The following is a 6,297-nucleotide window of genomic DNA, read 5'->3' as shown; positions in this document are numbered from 1 at the left end:
CTCGTGGACAATTCTGTGGGCAATACATAAGGCTGTGAACATAATCCTTTTGTGAATTGGAAGCCAGTGCAATGCCTTCAAAGCCGGGTCTGCCGATTGAAATTTGGGAATTTTCATCAACATCCTTGCCACTGGACTACCTGTAGTCTCTTGATGACATATTTTGGGCTGCCAATATACAAGGAGTTCCCATAGTCTAGTCTAGAGCCAATAAGGCTCTGCACCACTACTCTTCTGGAAGGAGGCAGGAGCCAGTGAAGACATTTCCTTAGTGTTCTAAGGGTGCTAAAACACATGCCTGCAACTTTACTTGCCTGGGGTTCAAGAGTCAGTTTTTCATCTATCCAAAAGCTCAGGCCTTTCAAAGTCTTAGTTGGTATTGGACACTTTACAAGTTGTTCAGGCCATTTCACATTGCTCCATCTTAGCGGGTTATTCCCTACAATCAGGACTTCAGTCTTGTTTCCGTTCAATTTTAAGCAATTGCTAGCCATCCACTCCGTAACACTTATAAGGCATTTTCCCAGTTGCGACTCGGTCACGTTCCCCCAGGGCTATGTGCCGTAAAGATTTGTGTATCATCTGCATAGGACACAAAGTCCAGCCCAAATGAGCGGACAATCTTTGCTAGGGATTGAACGTAAATATTGCAGAGAAGAGCCTTGAGGAACCCCACACATCAGCGGAACTACCTCTGAAGAGAAGGTTTCCTCACACGCCTCAAAACGTCTGTCTTATAGAAATGCCTTCAGCCATTTTGCAACGCACTCCACAATTCCTGTTTCGTTAATCCTTTGTAGTAGGGTATTGTGAGAGACTGTGTTAAATGACACACTGAGGTCCAGCATAATCAGTGCGGCTGTGCCATCCTGGTCCGTAATCTGCCTTAGTTCTTCCATGACCACCAGGACAGCAATTTCTGTGCTGCTCCCCTTCCTGAACCCTCTTTGTGTGCGGGTCAAGGATACTTTGAGTTTCTAGGAAGTTTGATAGATGATTATTACCATGTTTGTCTAGAATTGTACTTACCACAGGAAGAAGGGAGATCGGTCTACAATTCTCCATTAATAAAGAATTTGCTGAAGGTTTTGTTTTAGGAGGGGCTTCATTATTGCTTGTTTCCATACCTTAGGGATGGTTCCATTATCTAGGGAGTGATTCAGGATCTCTAGTAAAGGGCCCGTTACTATGCTGCCACCCTTTAAGAGTACTTCAGGTGGAGCTGGATCTACAGGTGATTCCGATTTTAATGGTTTGCAGAATTGCCACCAATTCTGGTTATTAATCCCAGGAGGGAGGATGTGTGCTGAGCTGCTGGCTTGATGCTAAAAGAGGGGGGATTTTTTCGGATTGTTGCTGCTCTCTCCTCCACAGGAAATGTTTTTCCTTCCACTGTGTTGCCCCTAGAAAGATAGATGGTAAGCAGGTGCTGATAATGATTTTTGTAGATTAATCTGTAAAACTAATCTGAAATTGTTGCAAAGTCGTCTTTTTGCCCTTTTCATCCCCAAATTTGTTTTGTTGCTGACTAGTGCTGATGATAACTGACTCTGACTATGCCCTGGGTTCTGTTAGCCAGGCCCAGGCCAGTGCTAAGTTAAAACACACACATGTAGTAGAGTACACTAGGTATTAGGGTACCCTTCCAATTGTCCTGACAGACCGTGTAAGTCCTAGTATATAAAAGGGCAAGGGGGTGCAATCTGCCTGTAAGCCCCTAGTATATAATAGGGCATGGAGATTAGAGGCCCAGCAGAATTTCAGCACTTGCACGTGTGCACTGCTGTGTGTTCTCTGTCTTTTTAAATGCAGACCTGTCTTGCAGCCTGTCTTTAAAAGTTAAATTCCTACCATTTGCATGACAACCCCTATAAATCCCTAGTAAAAAATGTGGCAAGTGGGTGCCAACTACCTATAAGGCCCTGGTACATAATATGGCACGGAAGTAGAGGCCTAGCAGAATTGCTGCCCGTTGCATATGGGCTCTGCTGGAGGTTTTCTGTCATTTGTAAATGCAGCCTGACTCTGCAGTTTGCATTTAAATGGACATGGTGTCCCAATTCGACTTTGGTGCTGTGGGCACTTTAAATGTGCTTCTCTACCTTATTTTCACATATTAGGTACCCCCCAGGGTCTGCCCTATGTGTCCCAGAGGTGTGGGGGTCATGTAACTATAAGCAGGGGCCTTATAAAATATGTTTTATAAACACTGGTTAGGGAAAAACTGATCATTTAATTTTCCCCTCATTATAGATACTGGCCTTTATAGGCTATCATTGCTATGTTGTATTGCATGGTAATAATAGTAAGGAAAAGCACAGAAAAGTCATTCAAGGACTTAAAAGATTTTTTTGATGAACCCAACAATCTGACATTGGTGAATTTATCACAACTTGTACAGAAAATAAGTTATAAGGCTTCTGTTTCTGTAAGCCAAAATCCAGCTGTCTGAAGGTCCCCTCTGACTGGTCAGTGCAAACAGGATTAGCAGAGCTGCTTGATTAAGTGATAAGTGGCTGTCCAGGGGAGAGCCTGTCTAGTGAAGGGCAGCTTGGGGGCTACAAAGGAATGCCAGAGCAGGGGGAGGGGTAATAAAAGATACAGCCTCAAAGGTGAGCAAGACAGGAGGGAATGTCAGATCACCTAACCCCCACCTTCTGGACCCCTCAGCCAGATACCAGGCTTAAGGAAGGAATTTGCAGATGTTAGTAGTAGGAGAGCTATGGAAATGAGCCACACTATAGGATGGTTTAGTCAGCTCTTAATTTCAGAATCATGGATTTTGGAAGATTTGTGCGTTCTGGGGCAGGAATATGCCACACTTTGCAGGCTGTGGTCATGCATTTGGGCGTCACTCTGCATTCTATTGGTTGGGAGCCCCCCCTTCCTGATGCCCAGGAGCTGGTAATAAATATGTGAGAGGTGCATAGCCTCTCAGATCTGCTGCCTGAAACTACAAGAGAAAAAAGGCTGAAGTTCTACTAGACTGAAGTTCTTCTACGAGGGGGTTGGATTATACACTATTTGGCCCCTTCTTTTTGAACATTTGAAATTTAAGAGATCTGTATACTTATTATGTCTTATACGTTCATGTTGTTTTCGTCTTGTATATTATATTACGTTTGTTATAAGTGTATATGATTGTTTGTATTCTTATTCTTTATATTGATTTATTTAAAAAATCTAGTTTTATAGTAATATATTGCATGTCTTGTGGTTTAGAATAAGCTTTCTTGACTTATCACTCCATTAATAGTGGATCAACTCATGCTATCTACTCAGATTTAAAATACGCAATTTGACACAAGTTACATGTGCTTTATACTTTATATAGTGTGTTCCACTATCTTGCAAACTTATGTATTCACTGGATTCTTTCATGAGATTCCAGCACGTACATTTTGGCAACAATGTTCATTAGTGTATGAGCACCTGAGCTGTTTACTACATACATAGGAAATCATAGGAATGTGCATTTGTCTATTGGTCAGTGTTGCCAGTTTTGTTTTGTAGAAAGAAGGACTGCCCTGCCGGAATCTGAATCTGCACCCTTGGCCTACACTTCTGAGTGAGCTGCACCTGCTGCACAATCTGGTACTACAGCCCTGGGGACAGTACCTTGCTTCAAGAAGGACTCAGGAGTGGACTCCCTGCAGCTACAGGTTAACAGAGCTTCACCTGCATCATCCCCAGCAAAAGTCCCCAGCCTGGAGTGCATCCAGTGGACTTTTAAGGATTTGGCCAGGTGCATTGTGGTCCAACTTTCCAAGGACCATCCAGGCAATTCCAGGCCCTTGGATTTGTGTTTTGGACCCTCTGTACCTGCAAGGAGGACCTCAGGAAACGCCTCCTGAAGACTGGAGAAGTTTGGAGAATTTTGGTGAAGTTGTCGCTTTGTGTTTCTAAGCATTAGGAAGTGTTTATTCTTTTAAAAAATCACATCTCCGGTTCCAAGGACCAACCAGGAGATTCCAGGCCCTTTAGACCTTTTGTACCTGCAAGGAGGACTTCAAGAAACACCTCTTAAAGTTTGGAGAATTTAGGTAAAGTTGGCATTTTGTGTTTCTAAGCGCTAGAAAGTGTTTATTCTTTTAAAATTCATATCTCTAGTTTCCTACATTGGATTTTTGTCGTTTTGGTGTCTATTTACTCATAAAAATATAACCTATTGTTATAAATTGGTGTGGGATTTTTATTGTGTGTTGTGTCTCACTTATTTACTGTATTGGTGTTTTTGAATGCTTTACACTCTTGTCTCATAATCTAAGCCTGCCTGCTCGGTTACAGCGTTGAGCAAGGGGCTAATTTACTGAGCCTATATTTGGTTAGTGGCCTTTGTGCCAGTGGTAGGTTCATACTTACCACTACCAAGAGCCCACTTTCCAACAGGAATGCATAGTTGCTGTAAACTTTGATTAATCAGTCATCTAGGTATGAGTAGATGAAAACCTCCTGCCTACACGAGCTGCTGCCACTGCTATGGAATGGATGATGGATTTGAGTCAGAATAGTAGAAACATTGTTTCCGCCCGCCGGCCCAGCAGAATGTTTGTAATGGGGGAAGGCAGGGTCGCAAGGGGGCTGGCGGTCTATGGAAAGACCGCCAGCATGAACAGGGGGGTGGTTTCCCGCTGTGTTCATAATGAGCCCCTAAATTAGTGTCCTCAGATTGAATCGTGGGCGCCGTGCAGGTGCATCAAACAGAATATAGTACGGATGATGGTGGCTGCAATTAACTTCAGATAACCTCCAACCTTCCTATTAAAATTTATATTTTTTTTAATTTATATTTGTTTGCAAATTACATAAAATATGTTGTGTTTGATGAATGCTTGTTTCTGTATTTTTTGTATATTGTTTTACGGTTTAAATTATTGACGATGTTTAGGGATCCCCGGATTCCAATAATGATCCAGTAATTATAAAGTGGGGGTCCACAGAAGTCAAAAGGTTGTGAACCACTGGTCTAGAAGAATCTGTAGATTACGGACATAGGTGACTGGCTTGGATGGTGAACCCACAAAAGGAGGCCAACCAATGTCCTCTGATGTAACTATCAAGCAGGTGATGTGTCTGGATTCATTTTCAAGAAGTTTTTTGCCATCCACCAACGTGTGATGGACAAGCTATCAGCTAGAAGAGAGCTGACCTGAGGTAGCGTATCTTTCTGGCTGTTGTAACTTTCCAAAATTCATTGTGTATCATCAGCACATATGAAGAATTTGAGCCAAGTAACGTTGCTAACGGGTGCATGTAAATATTGAATAATGATGACAAAATGGAGCCTTTTGGGGTGCCAAATGTAATGTCTGTAATGTTTGTCAGGGTGTGAGAGAACAGGGCTGATTGCAGAGGCCCCCTTACTTTTTGCCTTCATTTTCCACTTTTTGCTGATGTTTTCCTGACTCTGATGGTGCCCTGGGTACTGCTAACCAGTCCCAGGGCCTCTGCTCTGTGTAAACTCAGTATGCAAATTAGGCTAATTATAATTGGCTAAGTCAACCTACCTATAAGTCCCTAGTATATGGTAGGGCATGTAGGTTTAGGGACCCCACCCATAGGTGCACTGCTGAGGTGCCCAGTGTCATTTTAAAGGCAGGCCTGCCTTGCTGGCTGCTTTTAAATTAAAGTTACATGCAAATTCGACTTTGGAATTAAAAGTAGTTCCAAAGTCTTAAACTACTTTATTTTTTACATGTAAGTCACCCCTAATGTGTGCCCTATGTGCCCCTAGGGCTGGGTGCCATGTAACTATAAGCAGGGACCTTATAAAAATAGTTTTATAAGCCCTGGTGAGGTAAAACAGCCAAATTTGTTTTTCCCTCATTGTAGTGAATGGACTCCATAGGCTAGAATGGTGAGACTTTGTTACTTAAGGGGACTTTTAAAATTAAAATAGACACCAGAAGTTTGGTATCAAATTAATTGTTATAATAAATTCCACAACTTCCAGTTGTTGGATTTAATATAACTTGTTCAGGTAAAGAGTTTTAAACTTTACCCGAAAAGTTGCCAATTTCAGCCCTGCAGTGTTTTTGCTGCTGTGCTCTGATTGGCCAGCCTCTGACAGCCTGGCAAGGCTGCCTTGATGAGGTGTGAAGTGGCCTGGCTCCACACAAAGAGATGTGCCTGGGGGAGGAGATCTCCCCTCGGCAGATGGTGAAGCAGGATTGGGAAGGGGCTGTCAAACTGGACTTCAAAGGCAGAGGAGGACATTTGGAGCAACCCAGCAACACCCTCACATCCTGCAAACCCAGACAATTAGGCGCCCCCTTGATTAGATTAGGAGAGGGCAGG

This window comes from Pleurodeles waltl, chromosome 8, assembly GCF_031143425.1.
Source record: "Pleurodeles waltl isolate 20211129_DDA chromosome 8, aPleWal1.hap1.20221129, whole genome shotgun sequence".
In the NCBI taxonomy this organism is placed as follows: domain Eukaryota; kingdom Metazoa; phylum Chordata; class Amphibia; order Caudata; family Salamandridae; genus Pleurodeles; species Pleurodeles waltl.
This window is presented reverse-complemented; position numbering follows the sequence as displayed.